Genomic DNA, 22,575 nt, shown 5'->3' with positions numbered 1-22,575 from the left:
TAACAAACAACTAGCTACCACCAGTTTCACAAGAATACTGGATATAACTTCAGTATAATATTAAAGCTTTGATACATATATCATTACATGAAAACCTCCATACCAATGAACTTAGATGACTGACATAGGGGGCAAAAAGTAAGCTTACTTTCACAACTTTTACAAAGGCAGAGATGCTTACAAGGTAGCAAGAGCATACAGGCTTCATTCACTGCACAAAATTTACAAGTCATTAACTCCTCGTTGTTATTCTCCTTGCATAGCAGGTGGAAATCAATGGCCCGGCCATTGCAACATGAAGCTGTCATCAACCTCATCACCACAGCCTTCCTTACTATCTCTACTTTGAGCATGAACTTGCTGAAGATTAAACTTGAGAGCAGTAATCATCTTCTCATTGTATCTGGCACGCTGCTGCCATGCACCAGCTTCCAAAGTCAATTGCTCCATTCGCTCTTCAAGTTCCATGTTTTTTTTTGTTTATATTCTCCACTTCTGCTTCTTTTTCACGAAGTTTCTGAAAAACCCTCTCTTCTCCAATACAGATTGTCGTAAATATATGTATATATCTATAGTGTGACAAGAATAGGAAGTTAATGCCAAAATAAAAAACTAAAAGTAGGTTTCATCACCATGAACCTCTCACCGCTTTCACTTACAACCATTAACTAATAATACACACACAAGACACAACTAACATTCATCACCATGAACCTCTCACCGCTTTCACTTACAACCATTACTAATAATACACACACAAGACACAACTAACTCAGAACTGTAAAAGAGAGAGGGAAAAAAAGGGGGGTGATCCATATAAATCTTCAATTAAGATTTAATTCAAGTGCGCGGAGAACAGTAAAATCCACTGGTTATAGAAGAACTGAGCATGATAGGTTCATCAAAGTTGATGAATTGAAGTTAGTAATGTTTCTGCGAAGGACAAAAAACATTTCTGACTATCTAAGACAGATATAATACCTTCATTTCTATAAATAAATAGTTATTTTGACAAAACAATTGTAAAACAAAGCTCATGATGAAGAAATCCATAATCAGTGACAAGGTGAAAATACAGACGGTTTAAGACATATTTCAATTGCAATCACTTCTACAAAAAAATTACAACAGAATGGGGTCGGGGAAGAACATTGTATCACAAAAGTTCAATAGTAAAAGTTAAATGTTGAAGGGAAATATAATGAACATATCCCCGACATGCAAATGCTCAAGTCATCAATAAAACCACCATACAGTTAGGTAACTACAATCACAATCAAATGCGTAAATATGAAATAACCCTTATCCAGCGCAAAGAATCATTAACCACATCAAGAAGCTACAAGGAAAATGCAAAACAAACGTTAACAGAAAATTTTAGCATAAAGGCGTGATAATGTACAAGCATTAAATGATTGTAAAATCCATATCTAATCATCTATCCGCATATGGTGTAAATGGCGTCCTGAAATAATAATTCAAAACCTTACAGCAACAATGGAAGCTAATGAAACATGTTATTTTCAATTACGTACATCCAGAAAAGATGCTAAAGACACAAAGACAGACCTGCACTTTGAGGAACCTATCAATCTCTGAATCCTGGTCGCTGAAATTCTATTTATGTCATCACCAATTAATGACCACAAAGTTGAATCACCGAAGAAGCCATCCGATTATATTATTAAGTGACAAACCTAACCCTGTCGAGACTGACCGCGCTTGAAAAAAGTCAACAGAAGATATCTGTGAATTGTTCTCCAAAAAGTCTTGTTCCTTTGTTTTTCCTTTTAGGCTCATCCCCTATTGTTCCATTGCATCTCATCTCCTCCATCACTCCAATCTGCCACCGGAATCGGACAGGGTGCAAACCCAACAACATGAACTGAACCAATAAAGCAACGAATGAATAAATAAGTAAATAAATGAAACCCAACACACCAGTTGCTATCAGGCCGTTTTCAAATAATGCAACTGAATCCCAGAGACATTAAACAACAAAGGTCCGAATTGAGTAAAAGTAAAAGGAAAGATATAACAATGTTGTAAGTTCACCTAGCTAAAGACATTGAGTTTTTAACTTATTTCATATAATTCATCGATTAAAATAAAACAAAGAACACAAGTTTTTTAAGAGAGGATTACAGGGAGGGATATACGGAGGATGCTGAGACGAATCTTGTAAATTAGGCGTACTGTAATAAGAAGGAGGCGGCGAAATCTGAGTGTCGATTGCGTACAAGTCCTGAGGCCAAACATATTGGAAAAAACATCTTCAAATAACTTTTTAGGGTTTTGTTGCTCTTTAGCATAAAATCAAAATTGATTTTTTAGTAATTAAAAGATCGATCTTTTTTCTCTTTTGGGGGATTACCTGAAACTTTTGGATTGCTGCTGTTGTTGTTGAGGTTGGTAGTGTTGTTGAAACTGTTGCTGAGGGAAAGCCATTTTTGGGAGGGTGAATCCCCCCCCCTATAGAGAGAATTGGGAGACTAAAATTCCTGTCATATAGAGAGAGAAGAAGGCGTGGGTGGGTGTGGATGGAGAATATTCTTTTTATTTCTATCTTGGCCTAAATATTATTTATTTTGCTATTCGCGCCGTATTTCTTCAAGCTTTTCAGAAAGACTCCTCCTTGTGTTTCTTATGTAGGCTAATTAGAAGATAAGGAAGGTCTAAAGTGAATTTTTTTTGAAACAAATAGAAGTTAAATATTAATGTGTGTGATTTCGAGGACTTTAAATATATTCATTATATTTTAAATAGGATAAACTTTTTAATTTTACATATATTTAGAATCGTGAAAAATAAAAAACTAAGATTAATTTCTTGTTATTTTTCTTATTTTCCTCTTTTAATCTCAGTCCTCTAATTTCACTAATTACATCATAAATCTGTGTAAAATTAAAAAGTTTTATATATTCCTAGTATATATATATATATATATATATATATATATATATGAAATTGAGGAAAACCATGTTTACCTTGTGAAACAATATTCTGTTGATGTTGATACTAACCAATTAAGCCATGTTTTGAAAATCGGATCGGTCGGTTAACGGTTCAATCGGAAATCGTTGTTTTAGTCGGTTCAATCTAGACCGGTTGAACCGTTACTAGTGAACCGGCAGAACCGCTGAACGTTCAAACCGGACCGGTTGAAAAATCAGAAAAAATCGGAAAAAAAAACCCGCCAATTTTGTTTTTTTTTTAAATTAAACCAAACGACGTTGTTTGTTAAACGAGCCAAGTTGAACTCGAGTATTGCTGAGCTCGACTCGAACTTGAAAAATGTAAAAGTAAGCTCAACTCGATTCAAACTCACGAGCTAAAAATTATGAAGTTTAACTCAAACTCGAAATATGATATTGAAACTTGAACTCGAAAAGGCTTGAACTCAAAAAAAATTAGAAGCTCGATTGAAGCCTAAATTTCGAGCTTGATTGAAGTGAAAGAATAATTCACTCAATGCTTATCAAAAGGCTCCATGATTTTGAATGCCAAATTACCTCTATTATTTATATAAGTTAGTTGAGATGATCTTCTATGTTTCTTAGTCATGTGGGATTGTTTTTAAAAAATATTAAACCAAACAATATCATTTTGTTATGATTTTTTAGTCCCAATTTATTTTTAATTATAGTTATATAATTATATTATTATTTAATATGTTTTACCTTAAATATTATTGTAGTATTTGAATCATTTTGTTTCACTTGATTTTATGATTTTTAACTTATATATGTTATGACTTGCTTTGAATATGAATGTGATATAAAAAAATTATTTTTATTAAATATTTTGATTTTTATTTAATTTTTTAAATAATTATGATGTTATCCGGTTTTTCGGACCGATTCGACCAGTTGAACCAGTGAACCGATAGCATGACCGGTTCGCTAACCGATCCGGTTCTAAAAACCATACAGTTAAGTCTTTTGGAGTCTTTCACATATATTGGATATGATTAAAAGGTTTGTTGTCCTACTAAGAAAATCCCCAGCGAGGATTAATACAATTGAATCATACAATACGTGTCAAATGGATAGTGACTCAAACTTCATGATATCTTGAAAATAACTTTTTTTAATAAAAATAGGGAGGAATTTTCTACAAAATCAGTATCTTCTTTTATAATGTCATTTAACTACGAGGTTGATTTTAAATACAATTTACAACAATTTGAGTTTAAATTCCTCTTGATTTTAAGATCAATTAAATTGGTTGGTAGTATGTCCTCTTCATATTGTCATTCTTAAGGGTTTGAATTATAAAATTATGGTTTTGTAGTATGTCATTAAAAACGAACATTTACGAACTGCTCGTTGGATGTATTCAATCTATTTTACATATATTAATACTGGATGTAGAATTTCCCCAGTTTGATTGCCCCCTTAGTTGCACCAAAGAACATGGGAAATATACATTAGACTTCCCAGCACACCACATGCCTAAGAGTTTTACATACTGCAACAAAAACCCGAATGTCTTAATCTCAGGTATCTCTAATTATGTTATGTTAGACCACTCTTTTGTATATATTGATTAACGGCCTGGTAGAGCTTTCAATCTATTGCAACATAAAATAAACATCACAGCTTCTTCACCTAACCATTTTATATCAGCAATAATAAAAGGAAAAATTAGAAGTTGATTCCCCCCCCCAAAACTTTACAGAATTCTTTAATTTCATTTTATTTCTTTTTTACCATTATACTCTTTAAAAAAAATTAAAGCAGATTAAACAATTTTAGTGATAAAATAAAATGTTGTTTCACCTAAAATAAGAAGTTATGTCTATCGATTGTATGTACGTCATCAATAAACTAAAAAAATTATAAACGCGTTACAGTCGTCTTAGATTATTTAATTTACCACATGCCTAAGAGTTTACATACTGCAAACAAAAACCCGAATGTCTTAATCTCAGGTATCTCTAATTATGTTATGTTAGACCACTCTTTTGTAATTTAACGGCCTGGTAGAGCTTTCAATCTATTGCAACATAAACATCACAGCTTCTTCACCTAACCATTTTATATCAGCAATAATAAAAGGAAAAATTAGAAGTTGATTCCCCCCCCCCAAAACTTTACAGAATTCTTTAATTTCATTTTATTTCTTTTTTACCATTATACTCTTTAAAAAAAATTAAAGCAGTTAAACAATTTTAGTGATAAATAAAATGTGTTTCACCTAAAATAAGAAGTTATGTCTATCGATTGTATGTACGTCATCAATAAACTAAAAAAATTTAAAAACGCGTTACAGTCTCTTAGATTATTTAATTTATTAGTATTAAATTTAATGGAATTGAGATATCCAATTATTCTTTTATCAATCAAACATATTTAAAATAGTTATGATAAACGTGACTCATAATTAATAAAACAAGAATTATATATTTTATTACATTAAGAATCTCATTTTAGAAACATAGGTAATAGAAGATTATATTACTCAGAAGTCACCACCGAATTCAAATGAAATGATGTGCTAGCTGTTTCCGAGTGGATGGGCACATGGGCAGCCTCAACAAGTCCACAGCCGCGTCCTCTCGCTGTCTAGAATCTCTAAACCTGCCCTCGTAGCTGTATTTCTCGCTCATTTCCACTTTCCGACAAGGACAACAAATCAAAAAAAGAAAGAAAGAATCTTCAACGTGCTCTCCATGCGATCCGAACTTTTTATGAATCGTATGTGCAAGATTTCTTGATTGAAATGGGAGCATTGGGTTTCTTGGGATCGTAAGTTATGTCGCATTCAATTTTCTTGTTGAACTTTGGCTTCACCAGTTTCCCCAGCACATAAGCTCTTGATCGGACAACGAAGCTCAGTTTCAGCGAAACTGGATGCGCTGTCGTTCCTGTTGAACTGCTCAAACTTGCTCCACTTCCGTACAAAGGAACCTTGTTTCCCATAACGGTTACAGTTACAGACCTTTGGCTCTTCCTCGATTGATAAAATTTCTTCATCTGAAACACCGAGATCCAATACATAAAAAATGGCTTAACATTTTAATACAATGAAAATGTTGTGTGTTTATGGAGCTGGACTTACGGTTCCTGAAGCAATGGTGATTTGTGAATATGAGAGATCAAGAGGAGTCGAGGTGACATGGACACCAAAAACGTTCCAGTGTTTCGATAATCATTTTCACTGTGGAGTTCATGGTGATCATATCTGTTGCCACCCTGTAGAATCCGAACCAGCTTGGATCTTGAACTGCTCAAATTTTATATTCTGCAAAGATGAAATCAAGCAAATCGATCATAACCCAGCAACCTAAAAAGCTCGAAAGAAACGACCGAGAGCAGCAGCAGATTACTTCATTGTAATCCTGGGCTTTTGTGCTCTGCTAGCTCCCCAGAGAATCAAAGAAACATGGAGAAAAAAATGAAAGCCAAGAACAAAGGCTAAAAAGTAACAGCGCCGCGGAAGTCCCTTCTCACGTTCTCCATCATCGAGGAGCCTTCTTCTTCAATCACATCCATTCTTTCCCCTGCTTATGCCCCTTCCTATGGGTTCCCCTAGACGACCCGTCGTTAGGCAACACCTTACGGGATCCGGGTTTCAGCGACCCTGAAAACCGACTCGATGAGGACTCGCGTGAGTGGTGGTCTACGGATGCGTGGAGTGCGGTGGTGACCCCATGGGGCTGAGCACTGGCGTGGATTGGAAGGACGTTGTGGTCTTTTCTCCATCGTGAGAATCACGAGAAGGCTCTGCACGTAGTAAACTGGACGCCGCGGTGATCTCGTTGGCGATGATGGGCGATGCTGGTTACATCTGAGTCTGTCTTGGCGTTGCATCGTCGGCGCCTCACCCAACACTAAATATATATATATATATATATCTTTTTTGCAACAGTTTTATAGCAGGGCCAAGTATGTTTTATTGTTGGATTTGCGTGAGCGTTTGGTGATGAATTTATGGAGTTTGTTTGTCAGCTGAGAGAGTGTGAAAGAGAGGGAAATCGAAGAAATAAGTAAATACAAAGCGTGTAAATCTGTAAAACGGGAGGAATATAATTTTAATCTGCCTTAATACAACAAACGTGGGAGAGTTTGCCAAAAGGCAAAAGTAGTTATTGAGTGCGTTTCGAGTTAGGCGGAGGAAGCAACCAGGAACCATAGTCATTACGGACACCCATACTACAGCTGGCACATGGCAGCTCTTTCTTGATTGTTGCCATCGCACCGCCAAACTATTATTGTTCCTTTTAAATGCAAAACAAGCAAGTTCCAGCAATTCTTTGTCAAGTTTATAGCACAAACATATCCATTTATGGTTCAGCTGATGGGCCATTCGACCCGTAATGCTAGTCCACCCTTACAAACCATCTTGTCCGTGACCGTTTTTCAAAATTTGTTGGCCCACTTTTAAAATACTCACTCACTTTTTTTTTTACTTTTTTTTTTAAATTTCAAAATATAGAGTTAATTATATTATATGTTATTGATATGATTCCTATTTTAAATTAATTATTATTTTTTAAATATTTTAATTTCATCTTCAGACTATATCTCACTCTGAATTAATTTTTAATTTTTTTAATATTCTAATTTTATCCCCAAATTTGACATTAATTCATGTAACACCCTGAATCCTGGTTAGTAGTTCTAGTCAACCCGAAACCAAATTGAGCCATTGGATCTTATTATATTAGTTGAACCAAGTTGTTAGTGGGCTTGAGTTAGGACACAAGAGAGTTAATGAAAGGAGATGAGTAATACAAGAGAGTTAATGAAAGGAGATGAGTAATTCATGATAATAAAAGTAAAGGGACTAAAAGTGTATCTTACCCATAGCTATTTTGGAAGTTGAAAATCCATCCTTATATTACGTTTTAACCATGAACAACCCTTACAACCCACCAAACACTCTTCCTATCTTATCTTTCTCTCTTTTTCTTTAAGAGTCTCAAAGAAATTCAAGCCTAGTTGGATCCATCCAAGGTAAGATTATTAACCTCATCCTTCTAGCTTCATTTTGAGCTCTCTTTCACTAGTTTTTTATCCATATAACCAAAAAGGGTCTTGAGATTTTGTGGGACTATAGATTCTAGCTAAGTTTTGAGTTATAGGGAGTTTGATTAGATGTTATTCAACCCTTACATGGATTGATAATTCATTTTCTCATTTGTTTAGTGAAGGAGATAGGAAAAAGCTCAAGAGTTAAAGAAAAAGAAAAGTTGAATCTTGAGTGAGTTGAGAAAGTTTCTAGCCATCCAAGAAGCAAGGTAACACCTTTACAACTCTTCTATATTCTTATGAGTCATTAGAAGTTCAAAAATAGTTTAATGGTTGAGTTGAGCATGATAAGCATTTCATTGTAAAATTCTTGTTTAGAGTTATAATGTGTTTAAAGCCTCCATTATGACCCTTGTTGATCAAATAAAATTTAAGCATGTTTGGGGACCTCACTAAAGTCTTTGAGATTGAATTATAGCATTTAGTATGTGTTATGATTTCTGCAGGTAAAGTTTCGATACTATTGGGATAGTATCGATACTAGTCTCACTGTTCTATTTTGTGACAACAAGTCGCTACAGCAATTGCTGAAAATCTAGTTCAACATGGTAGAACAAAGCACATAAAATGTAAGTTCCATGCATTTCATGAAGCTGAGAAGAATTTGCAGATTAAGTTGAATTTGTTCCTCAGAATTGCATGTTGTGATTTGATGACAAAAGTAAACTTAACGTTAACAGCTATATGTTATTTTAATTACAGTACCCCAAAAAATGCATTATCGACATGGATTTGCCATACAATGTAACTGGTTAAAAGACTATCCCCATAGGTTCCATTCTTCGAAAGCCTAAAAGTAAAGGGATACATGTGACTGTGGGTCCCTTTATTATTCAAAGTGAACGGATTGAACCTTCTATAAAGAAACAAAACAGTTTAGCCCCTTGATTATTCCTAAGAAAATAAAATATTATTATTGTATTAATTATTTCTATTAATGCTGACACCTATCTGATTCGATCGGTTGGATTTTTAAAATTATTTTTTATATAATATATATAAAATCCAAAAATTTTAAAAACATTATTTAATTAAACATGAGTTCTGAAACTTTCCAAAAAAAAACTTAAAACTTTACTAGGAATTCAGAAAACTCAATCAAATTTTTGAAGTTCAAATAAAAAAATATTAAGAGAGATTTCTAAAAATTATATAATTTCAAATACTAAAATAAATTAAGAATAATGTTCTAAATTAAACAAGTATGTATTTCTATGAAAATTTAAAAGTATTAATTTTAGATCTTTTATTTTCTATTTTAATAACTTTTTTGGAAATGTTATTTTTTGTGAAAATTTTCCTTTTTTTTGTTTTTAATTTATCTCGTTGGCTTTTTAGTTTGTTTTACAATTAGTTTTTTTAATATTATGTAATTATTTTTTTAAAATAATCCATCGTAAGTTGAAACTTGTTATATGTATTTGTGGAAATAGATAACCTTGTCTTCATTGTCCCTTTTTTGTTCCCTTTCCAAGTATGAGACTAAATTTCTTAGCTATTTTTAGAGGTATCATTTCAATACAGGACCTCCAGGTATTTTCACCTGGGATTCACGATATATTTTTCGAAGACGATAATACACCACAACAATGTTAGACATATGGTAAGGATTAATCTACGTAGCATGCATACACAATTCAGTGCCGTACTAAGTATTCGATACGTCTTTAATAGGTCTACACGATGGATACAATCTAGGTACATATCGACGGTTCTATGTTTAAGAAGATGATATTTGATCTTCACATATTCAAAATTATTTTTAAGATTTAAATAATATAAGAATAGACATAAACTAGAATATGATTTTAATTATTTCGTTACAATCTCTATTTTTTATCAAAGAATTCTAGTCACTATAACTTTGATGAATATTTATAATCTTCTTATGTCTTTTAAAATTTAAAATTATTTTGTATTATTGTATTCGTACCCTACAATTTTAGAATATACATTTCTCATCTCCATATCCGTACCCGTATCGGTGCAACATAGGGATTAATGACCAGTCAACGCTACTAGTGACTCTTTACTTGTTGCACGGGCAGCAGAGCGGATTGATGTTAACAAAGGATCAAAATGAATAAACAAAAATACATTCAACAAGAAGTTTAATACAACTAAGTATATATATAATTTTCAGGCATGTCCATCACCCACCATGTCATCTAGCTAAGGGCCGAGTAATGCATTTGAAAAGTGACGCTTTGTTCTCTAGAACCTTGAAATATATGTATATCCTCATTTGAAAGCTACATGAGCATCAAACAAAGATTCCGCCGACTGAAGCTAACATTGATGAGCAGAACCTAGGAGAAAATCAACGCTTAAAAAAACATGGAGCCAAAACCTAGTTGGATTCAACGTTATGCAGTTTTGTTCTCTATGTTTCATTTATGAAAAAGCATATATATATATATAATGATAGATATCATCAATGTAGATCTCCTATCTAGCTATTGCCTATATGCAGGCTAGAAAGATGACTTTCCGCAACTACTATCTTTTCAGCCCTCTTTTTTACTGGTTTTGTTGCTTGGGATCACAATGCAACGTTGGAACCTGATGAACAAGACATACATAGTCCATATGACCATTCACTTAAAACCTTCATCCTTTTGACCCATGAAACTTGGCACCGAGCCATCCTACTTTCGTAATCAAAACCGGTTCTTAAACAAAGACATTTACTTTACTCTTACAACCATGTCATTCATGGATTCAGTGACAGTTTGACACCATCGCAAGTATCAGAAATCAAGAAATCTCCAGCTCATATTGCAGTACACGAGGAGATATCTGGCAAACCGTTTACCACACACCCCCCCCCCCCAGTTCATGAGGCTAACCCATTCTTCTGGATTGTGGAATGCATCATCTTATGGTGAAGGTGTGATTATAGGAGTGATTGATTCAGGAGTTTGGCCCGAGAGTGAAGTTTCAACGAAAAAGGAATGCCACCGGTTCGTACGAGGTGGAAGGGCAAGTGCCAGAATAGTACAATTAATCCTTTTCCTTGCAATAGAAACTCATTGGTGCGCAAGTGTTTGTCAAAGAATTCGGCTGCTGGTGAATGAGACTCGTCAGAACGATTCACCAAGACTTCGATGGACATGGAACACACATCATCAACAGCCGCAGGTAACCATGTACCAGGTGCAAGTCAATTAGGATTTGCAAATGGTGCAAGTCACTTCGATGCAATGTTGCTATGTACAAAGTATCAACTGGAGAACTTAAGTAGAAAGTGGATATCTTTCTGCTATGGATCAAGCAATTGCAAATAGTGTTGACGTCATGTCACTATCTCTAGGTTTTAAGCAGCACCCTATTTCCAAGATGTTATAGCCATTGCTTCTCTTTCAGCGGTACAGAAGGGGATTGCCGTCATTTGCGCTGCTGGGAATCATGGAACACCTAATACACAATGCAGCACCAAGGATTACAACTGTTGGGCTGGGACACTGGATCGAAGTTTCACGGCAACAGTGGACTATAGGAAATAATCAAGCATTTGAAGGAATATATCAGTTCCCAAACCGTGTTTTAGTTAGATACACATTGTATTTGCAAAAGGTGATTCCAACAAAAACATATGCATATAAAGCATTGAAGAGACTGAAGTCCTAGGTAAGGTAGTCTTTTGTGATAAAACAACAGTATTGGCATTTTGAGCAAGCGGACGGCTTGTTAGAGTTAAAGCAGAGGCAGAATACTTATCTCACACTGGACCCCTCCTGATATCGGTTATCTCAGCCCCAAGCCTAATTTTACCATCTTCTTCTGGTGCTTTGATAAAAAAAATGCTACAGAGGCATGACGATGCAAGAATAAAAATCATGAGATTTTGCACACAAGTTTCGGCACAAAGCCAGCACCACAAGTGGACTTTTCTTCGAGAGGGCCAGACCCCATTAACCCAAATTCTAAAGCCAGATATTATTGCACCAGGGTTAAGTGTTGGCTGCATTCCCACCAACAATTCCAGTTCAACAATTGGAAAACATGATTTGGCTTCAGATTACGCTTTATTATCAGGCACATCAATGTCAACACCTCATGTTGCTGGGTGACGCTTTGCTTAAAGCTGTTCATCCTGAATGGAGCCCGGCAGCTATCCGTTCAGCCTTGATGCCACTGCATATACCATTGAGAACAATGGAACAACTTTGAAAATCCAAGTCAGTAAACTTCCCGGAACACCTCTAGATTATGAGGCGGGTCATATCAATCCAACAAAGCCATGGATCCCGGACTCATCTATGACATATTGGCAAGGTTACGTTGATTTCTTATGCGGCCTAGGCTACAATGACACTGAGATGAAAGCTATTCTCAGACAAAGCCATGGAACTGCAGTCAAGAGGGAACTGACTTAAACTACCCATCTTTGCTGCAATGTTTAGTGCAGGCTCTCCAAATGTAAAGATTTCCCCAGGATTGTGACCAACGTAGGAGATGAGCAATCTGTTTACCAGGCGATTGTAGAAACAACCCATGGAATGACAATCAGAGAACCTACCACTCTAACTTTCACAAATAAATATCAAAAGCAAAAGTATGCTGTCAGCGTACAGATGACGGGAAGCTCCTCCGGTGGCCTACGGTTATCTAAAGTGGGTTGATCAAAATGGCCACATTGTTGCAAGCCTGTGGTGGTCTTGAATTGCTAACACTCTTAGCATAATATCAATCAATAAATGATGTGACTGCTTATCTTGAATATTTAAAGGTTTATGATAGATCAGTCCTCCACATGTTCATGTGGTAATAATGTTCACTGTAGAAACAAATAATTTTTCAGTTCCTTAATTCTGTATGTGCAGGCAAATTTGAATTGGAATTTCGAAATCTCTTATTCATCACAACGAGATGTATTGAAGTAGAATCATTCTGGAAATCGTTCTAGAGGGAAACAAAACGAACAAGGATGTGTTTCTTCAAACCTGTTTCGAACAACATAGTTATTGGACTGGCTATAGATTATTTTTGCTACAGGACAAAAAAAAGCCTTGAAGATTATTGAACAAAAAAGATCTATCTGTGAAGATCATTGCCATAGTCGCAGTATAACTGCCTAATAAAAGCTATCACCAAAGATTCCTGATCCAGTATTTGCTCTGTGAAGCATTGAGTAGAAGGATAAGTTTTTACAGTTACTCTCTGTTATCTTGTAGCTACTTTTGTTGTGTCTCTTGAAATCAACAATGCAATGCCATAACGTCAGAACCTGAAGTATACAAGACATAGTCCAGAAGGACCATTCACATAAACCTGATTCTTTCTCAACCCACGTGTTATGGCACTGGTCGATTCTATTCTTAGATCATTGCCCGACCCTGTTAATGATGAAGGCATGTTGCTCCACTCTTACGACCAAGTCATTCATGGCTTCTGTGCGGCTCACTTCCTCTAAGCTATCTGAACTTGAGAAATCTTCGGATCATTTTGCTACATATCATTAGTCATTTGGCAAGCTACTCGCTACTCGCTACGAAGGGCTTACACCAAAACAGGGAACTATGTGACATACTCTGTTTGCTTTATGCTCAGGCATCAATGGCAGCTTTGTTGAAAGCTCATCACCCTGAGTGGAGTTCGGCAGCCATCTGATCAGCTACGATGACCACTGCATATAATATCAACAACTTAACTCCTTTGACAAACCAATTTCATGTTATGAACCCAAACATTTCATATTCAAATAGAAAAACGAAAAAGCAAAGACAAAAAAGAATATGAACTTCCCTTCACAAATTTATTAGTTATTTTCAGATTCCAGCATGTAAGGTTTTTTCCCAACACGAGAAAAATTCTACAAATCGGAGCAGGAAGCTATCCAAATTAGTACTTTTAATCAAATTTGTTTTTTTCTAACGAAATTATTTTCCTTAGCTGATTGACTTCAGATGTCGTATTTCATTTTTGCAATATTTCTCTATTGCCTGTAAGAATGTTGTTACTTTTTAATCCCCACCCCCCCCCAAGATAAAATTGTTCTTAATTATGCAAAACTCGGTGCCAAAGAAACGTGGAAGAAACAACATAGCAAATATATATACATATACAAGTTTGTGTGCATTAATGGCAGCAACAAAAGCGAACTTTATTCAATTATTGGGGTCCAAAATCAGCTTATAATATTTTCGAAACCTGGAATGTAGGTAAAATGTTATGTGCAATTGAGCTTTTATGTTGTTACAGAGTTTCTTGATCAACAGATGACAAGCGAAATCTCGTATAAAGTTATTCCACGGGAGAGCGAGTCAAAATTTGGAAAAAGAAAAGAGGTCTCGGAAAATTTAAAGCCTCCAAAACAGGAAACAAGTCTTTATCGTGGGGGACAAAAGGCTTAATGAGAAAAGAGAGAAGGCCCCCCTCGTAAAAAGTTTAAAAAACACACAAAATGAGAAATGATAGCAAGCCCATTTCTAGACCTTGAGCTGTCAAGGTTTTTCTCACGCCGTAATCAAAGCCCACCCTCCCTTCAAAGCTCGGAGGGCAACTCATTGGGGATGCAAGTGACTTGTAAGACCCAAATATTTCATCTTGTTCAATGAGATCAGATTTATGCAGAAGTGCTCGTTTGAAGATTAAATAAGCTAAACCTGCCCAAGAACAAAAAAATATACATGGAGATGTCAAAGTTAATGAAGTGTTCAAGGAGATTGTGGGAAGCTCAGGGAGGGAACAGCATAGGATAGAAATAATGAGCTAAATTCTTTATCAATGTTGCCAACTATAAAAAGTATGAGCATCTCCTTTTCTGATCTTTTGTGTCAAACTGTGTCCCAACAAGAGAGGCTTGTCTCTCGCAACCACTAAAAACCCCTTGGTCAGGAACCTTGTGACCTTATCTTTATCCTTTATCTTGAACCTTGGATTTTGAATATAATGAAAATACCACATCCCTACCTGACTTGGTACAAAAGGTATTTTGTTATTTAACCATTTTTAATCTAAGGGAGTTTGTCACCATTTGAACACTTGAATCTTTTGTAACAAATATCAATCTATCGATGTATTCCCTTGTCTGTCGAGTTGAGTCACAAAGAAAGCATTACAAAATTGGATTTTGCATTTGTTCCTACTTTGATCCTGATAATTCAGTGATCAAAGTATTAATAAGGAACAATCAGATAAGCTGACACCATAATCATCTACGAGTAACTAACAGCCAATGAAGTAAACAAATACTAGTTGGTATTTAGCATTAAAAATAGTAAAATGGTATTCATGGCCTACAGAGCATCACATCACAGCAAAATCTCACTACTACATATCATAAGCCAATAACTTAGTGAAGTTACTACACGAGATGAAACCATACATGAAGAAACAATATTACATGCATCTAAATTGCATGAAATGCCTGCATAATCTTCGAGACAAAAAACAAAAACAAAAGAGAAACAATTGCATTAAAAGACAACATAAATCGTATTTATACATATACAGAGAAGGGAAAGTAGTGTTTGCCTGAGCTGGCTCTGGAAGATCATAATCAGCTACTTTGAGCTTGTGAAGCTATTGCTCTTCGGATTCTGGTTTTCTCCATAATGATCTATTAGTTTGGGCACCACTTTCATATCCACTACTGTCACCTGATTCATTCATGGGTTTATCTGTCAATTTATCCTTCATGCCATCTCGTGCAGAGCGCATGTTACCCCGTCCAGCTTTGCGGTCCTGAAATTTAAATGCAGCAAGAAAATACAGATGAAACAGAATATTCTGTAAATAAAAATATCATGTGGCAGAATAACACCAACACACTTTAGCCAGATTTATATGTTCAAGATATGAGATTTTGCAAAAGGATTATCTTGACAAGGTTGGACTAAAATATCATTCAATAGATCCTAGAGGCACATGGGTACTTTATTTTTCCATTTCCCAATTAAAATCAAGCATCATTGAAAGTGGCTAATCTTGTCCTGATTTTCTCATAAAAAAGGGGCAATAATGAAAAACAGAGCATGCACGATACTTATACACTCTTTTACCTAAGCAATTCTAAAATGAGATTTTTTGTATTAAATTGGTTCAAGACACATTATCTCAGAAATGAAAAAAGTAGGGAAAATATGGAAGCAAAAATTGCAAGACAATCAATGATAATCTTGTTTGTCTATGTAATGCATGTGCTCCTCCATTAAATTTTAACAACCACGAGCATATAGATAGATACGGTTAGAACTCGCCGATAGTAAGTGTAAAACAAAAATATGAATATTGGAGGTCATGATTAAACTTACATCTCTAAATGGGAACTCATCAGCCTCAAGCATATGAATCACATGCCCCATCTTAGGCCTTTTTTGAGCATTCGGGTCTACACAGCGTAAAGCGACTAAAAGGGCTCGTTTCAGTGCTCTGGAAGAAGGTTTTTCCGGTAAACTTGGATCCAAAACACCCTCCGCATTCCGGTTGCTGACCATTGTTTTAAGCCATTCGACCAGATTTACCTAAGAAGTCAACGCAGTTATCATACATTGAAAACAAAATTTAAAAAAGACTAAGAAAAGTCATCTAGAAATGATCATAGGAAAACATTATTAACCAACTTAAATCAATATCTGCAAACCTCTCCTTGAGGCCGGCTGTAATCCACTGGATTTCTTCCTGAAATAATTTCCATAAGAAGAATGCCAAAGCCGTATACATCACTTCTCTCATTTAACATGCCAGTGCTAGCATATTCAGGAGCCACATATCTACCAAACAGAGCCAATACAAATGGATCAGCCATGACCAACTGATCATATCAAATCATTAGATAACCAAAAGGATTTCCCCAAAGAGAAGTTCTACTTACCCAAATGTTCATCAAAAAAAAAAAAACCTTACCCAAATGTTCCCATTACGCGGGTTGTCACATAGCTCCTCTCCGAACCCAAGAGCTTTGCTAGGCCAAAGTCGGATACTTTTGGATTCCACTGTCTATCAAGCAAAATATTGCTCGACTTGATATCACGATGAACAACCTTAGGTTCAAGTCCCTCATGCAGATATGTCAATCTAAATCAAAACTCAAATTTGACAAACAACATTGTAAGCAAATGGAGGACGATACAAGCTGTGTTACCATTTCCAGTCAATCAAAAATGTTTACCCTTTCGCAGTTCCAAGCACTATATTCATACGGATCCCATGTAAGAGGACTGCAAGGCCCAACATCTCCATGAAGCCATTGTTCTAAATTCCCGTTGTCAACGTTCTCATAAACAAGCATCCTATAGCCATCGATTCGGTATGTCAGCAAAGGTTAGAATGATACTCAGATTTTGCAATTCGAAAACCTTGAAAGCATTAATATAAAATCAAAACTTCAAATGCTGCAACTCAACATCCAAATGCAACAAAAAACAGAGATCGAGTCGGAAAAAGTACCTATGAGCTCCTTCCGCACAATAACCAAGTAACCTCACCAAATTCTTGTGTCTTACGCGTCCAATGGCTTCCACTTCAACCTTAAACTCCTTTTCAGCTTGACCCCTAAAGAAAAGGACATTAAAACTCAAATTTATCAACAGAAAACTCCATTCAGTAAACCTTCCTATCAGTTCTGAGAGAGTCACTCCTAATCCAACAAATGCATAAAAACTCCCCATAGACCTGCAATTTGACAAAAAATATACTTTTTTTTACCTATTATTTAGTAGATTCTTCACAGCAACATTAGTATTGTCTTCCAAAACGCCACGGTAAACAATACCATAACCGCCTTCCCCAATCACATTCTCAGGAGCAAAATCATTAGTAGCCTCCTCAAGCTCTCTCAAAGTATACCAATGTCCCCACCCCAAGTGGGAAACTTCCGGAACCGCCATAATCGCCATCCTCTGATCACCAGACCGGGACTCACCCAATCCATGGCCTGACGCGGCCCCACGTTCGGGATATGCAATCCGATGATCCTTCCCAATCTCAATGTGAATCCTGTTGCGCCCGGAGACGGTGCTGTTGTCTTCTTCTGAATGAAGAACCAATACATGCTCCGATTCTGGAAGTGGGTCGGGGTTTGAAGCTTGGTGAAGCTTAGCGTCGGAATTAGAATAACGAGATGGGTCGACCCGTATTTCCTGAATCTCTTTGGAAACACTGGGGATAATAGAGTTATGAATGGGCTTAAAGCTGCTGTTGTGGCTGCTACCGGTGGTTTTCTTTTGGCGTTTAGAAGTGAACCAAAGGGAGATAAGGAAGAGAACAATGACGATAACAGCTCCAACGCAGATTCCAAGAACAACCCACAAATGCAAACCAAAAATTGAGGTGCGTTTCGAGAGCTGATCGTTTAAGAAGGAATGATCAGACATCATTTCCCTTGTCTTCTTTTTTTTTTTCTTCTCACTGGTTACTTGGGTTTCGTTCCTTTAGCATCTACAAGAAACTGTCAAATTAAAAAGTAATTTTCCTTCCTTTCCCGTCAGAAACGAAGGAGAGAAAGACAGAACGTGAGGTGAAGGGGAGGAAGTACCGAAGGAAATGGTGATATATGAGGTCATGAAAGGCAGAGAGAGAGAGAGAGAGGGATCAGTGCAAAGGAACAGTGAGAGTCAAAGCGCGAGAGATTTTAGAAGAGAGTTAAGTGAGCCTTAGCAGCTGGCATGATGCGACTTCTAGAATTTTAATAGGCACAAACCCTCCACTCAAGTTATTGTTGCTGCTCTCCTTGAGGAATTAGTGCCTAATTTAAAGATCTTAATCTTAATCTCATCATTGTCAAGCACATATTCATGGTGTGCTATTATTTGTCAGTGGATCAAGATTTAACATAATAATTAAGGATTTCATATTTAAATTAATATATCAGAGGAGAGGTGATGGTTTTGGATGTTTGGGGAAATCCACGTGACATGGACAAACACCTAAAGTTAAAAAGTGGTTGAGGAAGGATAATTATTTAGTTTAATGTATTTAGGGTTTAAATAAATGTAATAGAAATTTTATGTATCAAGCAGGTGAGACTCTTTTGACTTTGGTTCGGTGGCCCCATTCCTTTAATTATGCTCCCTTCTAAAATTAAATATTGATTGTCTTGTCTTGAGGTAATCAGCCCAGGTTTCCTATAATCTGGATTTTGTATTATTAAAATTTCTCTCCTATTGCTTTGGTAGATACGTGCAATAGTTGTTTAAGGTGCGAACTTATTAGAACATAATATTATTCATAATATGGGTATCCACTTATTTCTTGATTCTAATCTCTCTATCATTAAAAATACTAATTTGATTTTATGTCTCTTACAAAAAAAATTAGTTTTTTTATTGATGTACTACTCATCTCTTTCTTTTTTTATCTCTGTTGATCGACGACGACACTAATTTTAATATTAATTGTTGATCGTCAGTATTTAATATTGTTTTTTCTTCTCTATATTATATCTTTATTTTATTTTGTCTTTTGATTTTTAATAAGTCTGCATATGTTGCACGTTTTCATATGCTTTTATAACTTTTTTCTTATATTTTTTTGACATGTTTTTTGTTATTTAGTTGTTTTTTCTTTTATCTTTTTTCCTAAATGTTGATTTGACATCGCCACGACTGATCAAGATAACGCTTATCTGATATCTTGTTGATATTCCCTACTTTAGACCCTTGGATTGGATTTGGATACCCGATTTGCGTTCGTAGATAGTTTTTCACGCCGCTCGAGTTTGATTTGTGATTTATCGGTGATCTTTCAATAGTTTGATTCCTTTTGTGGTTCGTTTGCCGATGTGATCAGATCAGTTTGTATCTATCTTTGTTCGAATTTCTTGGTTAGATTTAATATTTCCTTTGTATGGTCCTTAAGTGATCTTAAGTTACTATTTTTGTTTCAATAATTATAGGAAATTTGTCTAATTATGTGCTTAAATTACGATTGAGATAGAAATTACTTCTATAAAAAAATACTAATTCAATTTTATATTAAATTGTTCTTTACCCTGTTTTTTTATTTCAGACCGTGTATACAAAAATGATCCCAACTTGATGTTAACCACATAGATAGAGCTAGTTTGCATTGTACTTTTATAGTGTATCCCAAATTGATGCATTAGAAAACTCTAATCATATATAGCTTAGGATTACTATGTCATCCTACAAGAACGTAAGACAACGTAAAACTTGGCAGTTTGGGAGAATTGTATCGTATGTGCATGAACTGTCAATATTATCACATTTATAAAAAAGCAAAAAGCGCTAGGCGATCCTCGGCTTTTCCCTTTGAGATGTTGAGATGTCGGTCCGATTGGTCACAGGGGGAGAGCAGTCACAATTTGGTTTGCTCATATAGCCTTTCGACATGCAAAAGTAAACAATGCCATAATTATGGTGCAAGCGAAAGGATGATTAAAGGGTCCGTCTGGTTCCCCACTCGACAGCGAATCATCCCTGACGACGGCCACAACGACTCCATAATAATTAAAACCACGATTTTGGGGTCATCCTCAACTGTCACTAATAGCGTTCGTCTCATGATTTCAACGCCTATACTGTTAGGTATAGCAGTTAATGCGAAGAGAGCCGATAACTGTGCCTTTGTGGCGGTATTTGGCATATGCGTTATTGTGCACCGAGATGAAAGGGGGCCATGCTCCAGTTGCAGCCCACGAATAGATCAGAAGAATGGAAGGGGCAAAAAAATAAGGCAGCCATATAGTATTTGATCAACTAAAACTCTATATTGCTTGAAAACGTTTTGTCACCAAACAGCAATGGAACTGCCTCACCTACGGGGGATCCCAGAGTAATTCAACACAACCACCCTATGTACTGTAGTGGAAAGTAGTGGCCAAGGCTTTGTGTGTTAATATTAGTATTTAAACATGACGAGAGCCAGCAGTTGATGTCCGCTGCAGCTAGCTTAAATGTGTCCTCCACCGACAGTGCCTAGGGAAATTGTTCAAACGTTCCACTGGCCTAATCCAACAAAAACAAACACAACCCCACGCTGTCAGGCAATTACAGATTCTGTTAGAGAGCAGGCTATTGAAGTGCGCAATTTCTGCACCGACTATTTATTTACGGCGTCTCGAATTTCAATGGTAAGCTGTCTTTAAAAGTAGCTAAGTTGTGTCATGGAGAGCAAGCACCAAGGTCTTCATATTCAATTAACTCTACCTCTACCTCTACGTTTTGCCAAGCCTAATGGAAAATTACATGCCGTAATAGTTACAAGTGAAATCTGGTGCATACTTACACGGACCTGGATCACAGAGCCGCCTTTAGAGGTGGTAGGGTGAGCGATTGCTGATGGTCTCCAATTTTTTTGAGCCCCTAATTTTTTAATCACACCTTTTATTTTATTGTTGATATATTTAATTTATAATTTATTTTTTTATAATCGAAAACCCTAGTTTTTATCATCTCAATTTTTATCTTTACAATTGACCCTCTTAATTTTTTAATCTCATTTTTTATATTTATTATTGAGGTTTCTAATTTTTTTAATCTCACATTTTACATTTATAATTGAGACCCTAATTTATTTCAATCTTACTTTCTACCTTTATAATTGAAACTCTAATTTAGACATACGAAAGTAAATTAAAGCAACTCTAAAGAAAAACCTTATTCTGCGGATCCTGCAGAAAATGGGTCAAGGACGAGGGTAGTAGACTAACTCGCAAAACACAAAGAGGCTTTATCAATCAGATTAGCATATTAGAAATGTTGTGTTATTTTCTTGCGAATATTGGAGCGAGTTGTGTAATTGTAATATGGTTAAATACTTTTTAACCAAAAACACATTAATTAAAGTTAATTTTTACTTAAAAATACAAGTAAAAAATTCAAATTTGTAAGAGGTAAAAAAAATCTAGGGTAAACCATGTCATTTGTCCTTTATGTTTTCGGTCTGATTGACACCGATTCTCTAATTGACTACGTTTTATCTCAACGTTATCGGTCATCTAAGATAACACAGAAATTTAAATTGACAATTAAAAAATAAAAAATAAATAAAAAAAACCCAACCCACGTGTTTCTTCTTCTTCTTCCATAAATTATTTCATCGGTTCTGCTATAACTCCAATCTCATGAAGCTGCATTTAATCACACAAACATATATATAGTTTTAAACCACTCTTTAACAAATATCCACCTTTTTCTTCTTATTCTTCTCACTCTCTCTCTCTCTCTTTCCTCTTCATTTATCCGGCAGCAACTCTCACTGAAAACCTACCGACAGTGATTCACTTTGTTTCAAGTTTAACTGCTCAAATACTGGAGCAGAAAGGGTATACTTGTTTCTCTCCTCACTATATGACTTGGTCTTCCAAAAAAAAACCATGCAATCTTCTTCTTATTCTTCAGCTATATCAGTGATTTTGGTTTCAAAAACCATGATTTTCCCAGACCAAAAATCAAGCCTTGAAGATCTCAAGGTTTCAGTTTATGATAACAACAGCTTATCGGTTGGTCGAAACACAGTAACTTCATCATTCTCCAACTTATACATTTCGGATTGTTTTCGGTGTTGCTCATGTTATTATTCGATTGATTTTCAGGTGCATGTATTGTCGAGGGAGATGTTCAAATTCTCGACA

The 22,575-nt window shown here is 35.6% G+C and overlaps 3 pseudogenes; all 3 read right to left on the bottom strand.

Moving 5' to 3' along the window:
• LOC120194516 lies at positions 1–2,448 on the bottom strand (annotated as a pseudogene).
• Positions 2,449–5,389: 2,941 nt separating this feature from the next.
• Positions 5,390–6,815, bottom strand: LOC120194515 (annotated as a pseudogene).
• Positions 6,816–15,315: 8,500 nt separating this feature from the next.
• On the bottom strand, positions 15,316–22,144 carry LOC120194160 (annotated as a pseudogene).
• Positions 22,145–22,575: the final 431 nt, after the last annotated feature.

The sequence above is a fragment of the Hibiscus syriacus genome, unplaced genomic scaffold, assembly GCF_006381635.1.
Source record: "Hibiscus syriacus cultivar Baekdansim isolate YM2019G1 unplaced genomic scaffold, ASM638163v2 tig00116997_pilon, whole genome shotgun sequence".
NCBI lineage: Eukaryota > Viridiplantae > Streptophyta > Magnoliopsida > Malvales > Malvaceae > Hibiscus > Hibiscus syriacus.
The sequence above is the reverse complement of the archived record's forward strand: the minus strand, read 5'-3'. Positions and strand labels throughout refer to the sequence as shown.